Source organism: Odontomachus brunneus, unplaced genomic scaffold (genome assembly GCF_010583005.1).
Source record: "Odontomachus brunneus isolate Ranch 3 - 2012 unplaced genomic scaffold, Obru_v1 Obru_scaffold_201, whole genome shotgun sequence".
In the NCBI taxonomy this organism is placed as follows: domain Eukaryota; kingdom Metazoa; phylum Arthropoda; class Insecta; order Hymenoptera; family Formicidae; genus Odontomachus; species Odontomachus brunneus.
This window is the reverse complement of record NW_022639651.1, coordinates 150,819-155,435: the sequence shown is the minus strand read 5'-3', so window position 1 is coordinate 155,435 and position 4,617 is coordinate 150,819. Positions and strand designations below refer to the sequence as shown.

At 42.1% G+C, this 4,617-nt stretch overlaps 1 long non-coding RNA gene across 1 annotated transcript in view; it reads left to right on the top strand.

The window, feature by feature from the left end:
• Positions 1 to 1,870: 1,870 nt before the first annotated feature.
• LOC116852077 overlaps positions 1,871 to 4,617 on the top strand; it is a 17,861-nt gene continuing 15,114 nt past the window's right edge. The window contains exon 1 of the long non-coding RNA XR_004379684.1: positions 1,871 to 1,980. This is a non-coding gene — a long non-coding RNA (uncharacterized LOC116852077). The remainder of the gene's footprint in view (positions 1,981 to 4,617) is intronic.

Sequence of the window (4,617 nt, the reverse complement as noted above, 5' to 3'; positions counted from 1 at the left end):
TTTTTTTTTTTTTTTTTTTTTTTTTTTTTTTTTTTTTTTTTTTTTTTTTAATGAAAGCACAGTTACCACGTAACAATTTCTACAAAAGTATAAATTTGAATTTGTACAAACTAGGTAGACAGATGTACGCGTGAATTTGGTAACAACTTTGTTAATCAATATGTAAAGGTTGCGTATCATACGAGTAGTTCATATAGCACGCATATTTATGATATAAGTTGATGAACCAGAGAACCGAGAGAAATATAAGAAAAATTGTCAAGATTTATTCAAAACGATATGCAGTATGAAACTCTGTGCTTAACTTTTTAGTAAACTTATTGCTGCAATCAATGTAATAAGAAATATACATTATTGTATGATATAAATTGAACAATTAATTTAATATAATATGGTCTCGTCATAAAAATAATTGAAAAAAATTGTAGAGTTCCTATTATCAATTATTTCACGCCGTAATAATCGTGAAGATCTGCCTGAGCTTCGTAATAAATTTGTTGCTGCATCAATATAATAAGAAGGTTACATCACTGTATGAGATGCAAATTACATCACTGTGAGATGAGATGTAAATTACATTACTATATGAGATGCAAATTTAACAATTAATTTATTATAGTATAGGGGAGACCTGGGCTAGTTGGTTATCGGGGTAAGTTGGCAAAACCAATTATTTTAGCTATTTTCTAATTTACTGAATTTTCTAAGTTACTGAATTAAGCAAACAAGATTTTTAAACATGTCAAAGATGACTTTGAAATCCTTGCTTGCTTGATTTTGAAATCTGTTAAAGAACAGTAGAAATAATCGATCTTGCCAGCTTACCCCGGTAGCCAACTAGCCCCGATCTCCCTTATGTTTTCTTCATCAATATCACAAAATATATTGTAAACTTGCCATTAGCGATTGTCTCACGTAGTGACAATCACACACGAGAGTCTATCCGAGGGGAAATGTAAATGAATAATCCAAATGTATGTATATGTACATTCGAAATTTCTTCTCGCGCATGAGAAATGCGTTACACTTCGCGCGAGAAGCACGAGCCGCTCTCCGGTTAGCCGCTCGTTCTTACTTAGTTAGCATTCATTTCGGTCTCGGCATAAATGTACCTCGACGAGTCGCTCGCGCGCGGCAAACCGCCGCGGAACAGCCGCGCGTGAAGAAGCGGACCCCGTCCGTGTGTGTACCTTTTCCTCCTCCGCGCTGCTGCTGCTTCTTCTTCTTCTTCTTCTTCTTCTTCTTCTTCTTCTTCTTGGCGAGTGCGATCGGTGCGACCGCGTACACGCGCCGGAATCCTCTCTATCTCTCACTCTTTCTCTTTTTCTCCTCGCCCTCACCCTGGCGCGGCGCGCGGCTCGCTTGCGTTTGGTCGGAGGTCGTCCGGCGTCAGACCGGGGACGTCAGCGACCCCGCTTCCTCGACCTCCGCCTAAGCGAGAGAGCCACCTACACGGCTCTCACACCTACTCGGAGCACTTACATGTCCGGCCGAGGGAACGTGCTCTCCGCACGGACGAACCGCACGGAGACCACTACCTAACGGGCCGAACAGGCCGCGCTTGTCGGCGACGCGCCACTACATGCGTCAACGCTTACGCACGCACGCACACACACGTACACACACATACACCCACCCGTGGCTCTTATATACAGCCACTTACGCGAGAACGTAAGTCTCAACGTGTGCGTGCATGCGTGCATGCGTATCGCGTACGTAGATTTTTATATTGAACTGCCGAGGCTGCCGCGCGAGCGCGAATCTCCTTCGAGGTGCTTACGCACACACGGGGACCGTTGTCAAGGTGCGCACGCTGCCGTGCGCGATATCGCGAGATCGCGTGGAACGTACAAATACACTCGCGTGCGCATCGGCTTATATCGGCCGAGCGTGTAGCTTCAACTTCAGCTTTACGTTTAGGCTTAGTTTTAGAGGCCTTATTCCGAACGTCCCCGACACGTTGTGTCTGGCTGTGTGATCGTAAGTTTCGTTTCTTCTTGTTTTTTCTTTTTTTTTTTCTTACATAAACGCCGAGTATAACGTTGTTTCAACTTGACAATTCGTTTGCATAAAATTTGCGACACTTTTTTCATGAGTTTATGGACACGCGAAGTTAAAGAAACTGCATACCTCTGTGCCCGACAGTTTGTGCATTGACAGATTTGAGAAATATCAAATTTTTAAATGCGATAAAAATACGGTGGCCCCAAATAATACTTGATCTATGAAACCATCGCTGATCGCGTGCATTTATTTATTTATTTATTTATACATTAGGAAAAACTCTTGTAGGCATTTCAGTCTAAATATGAAACCTTTTCAGTAAACTTTTAAATAGTTGCAAAATCTCTCTCTCTCTCTCTTTCTCTTTTATAAAAGTCACTATAGTCCATAAAACCTAAATATTCGTCGTAATAATTATGATATACAAAAGCATGGCCTGAATTGAATTCAAAAAGTGGTATAGAGGAGAGACAATGGGCACATGGACGCAGAATATTCCTAAATAAGCCGCAAAGCATCCCCATTACTGTCCCCAACTTTACTGATATTTAGCAGAGGTTGCATTCGCCAATGTGTATATATATAAATGATACAAAGTGTCTCGGTTTGCACAAACTACGCAAAGTGGAAAAAAATATTACCTTATAAACAAATTTATAAGCAAAAGTGCATAAATATCATTATATTGTATAAACTCGCCAAAAAGATATCGCAAACTTCATGTAAACAATTATACTTAAGTTTTTCAGGAATGTATGACAATACACATGTGTTTACATTTAGATTCGTTCAACTTTTCTTCTTCAACCCAAGTATTGTCGCGACAAAATATAACGAACATTATTGCGAATAAATATTCACTAGAAAATTTCACAATAAGAAAAAGAGAAATTCTCTCATATGATTAACGGACGCCATATTTATGTCATTTTAAAATTAAATCGGGTCCTTTGGACCCAAATTAATTTATCCCTGAGGGGTTGATGATCGCCTCTTATCTTTGAACCGGCGTTGCTCTACATAAGTCGCGAATCGGTCGCAAGCAGACGCAACGATTGTGGCAGCGACGAATCAGAGGCGTTAGTGGTATCAATGACGCTTCTGATTGGCTGTCGCCACAACCGTTGCGTCTGCCAGCGATCGACTAATGTAGAACGTCCTTTACAGGCGTCGCGATGTGACTAATAGAGCACAACTTGCATCGGTCTCACCTTGCTCGTTTGAATGCTCGCGAGCGCCCTCGCGATACCGCGCTAGCATCAATATATTTGTTCACTTAATATTATGCATTCCATGATATTACATATTTCACGCCTGTATATATATATATACACACATCCCTCCTCGCGTCAAAGGGGGATGCGATCGATACCATCTGGTCGCCGTCGAGATATTTGGCACGGTATCGAGGAGGAGCGACGTCCGGACGCGTTATTACCATCTATAGAAATTTGCTGTGATCGGAATCACGTGATTTATGCGATCGCCTGGCGCGCGTACGACTACGCCTCGCGTACGTTCTCTTACGTGTACATAAGGAGAAACTCGTACGTTCCTCAGCAGCACCGAGCAGACGACGGCTGGTGGGAGAGGTCCGTACTGCGAGCGGGGCCGCGAGGGGGCGGCAAGGAGAGGAGGGAACGAAGGGAACGACCGTATGGAGAAGAAGCTCGGGACGATCGGGATGCTAATTCGTTTTGCTCGCTCCCTCAGCTCCTTCGTCCTTTTCTGCGAATGCAGATCGTCGGCGGACGGCGGGCGTTGGAATGCGTTTCTCGTTCCGCGAGGGCGAGAGGATAAAGGTGCGCGCGCGGAGGATTATGAGTATAGTTCATTCACGATTTCGGCAGGATCGCTTACACACATGCGCGGGATCTCCGCTCGTTTTTTCGTTATTCGCATATGCGCGCGCGCGAGCATCAGTTTTTACGCGCGAGACCTGCCGGAGACCGACTGAGACCAATTCGCATGGCGAAACGAGTTTCGCGAATTCGATCCGGGATGACACTAAATGGACGTACGAGCCGTTTTGGATAATCGCCGGATTTCGATGGTGACGACATGCACCCCCGGATTATTTATGGGCGTCAATTCCTACATAGAAATTTCCCAACATTTTCTCCGGTACAGCATAGATTCCGAGTAGAATGCTCAAATTTGTCCCTAGATTGATTATCCCACTATGATACCAATTAAGAATTCTACTCTCGTCTCAAACAGAGTTCTCTGTCTAGAATCGAAACAGAAATGCTATGGAAACTCGCGCTTTTTTCAGTCGGTAACATCGGTAACAGTCGGTAGTACTTTTATGGTATCAAACGGGGAATCTCATTTTTACGTAATCCTTGTATTCAGATGAATAGGAAGTCAAACGAATAAAGTATTTTTAAAACATTTTGAGCGTTTTACTGAATAATATTGAAAATTATGTGGAAAGTCAATATATATTTTATTCAATTCTAATGTAAAATAAAGGTCAGGAATATTATTGGCAAAACTTTCATTTTTCTAAACTATAACATAATAAGAGCTCTGGAGTATATAACCTAAGTAAGAGAAAAATAAGGCTTATAAAAGTCTTAATCATGTAAATACAAATAATTTTTAAATTTA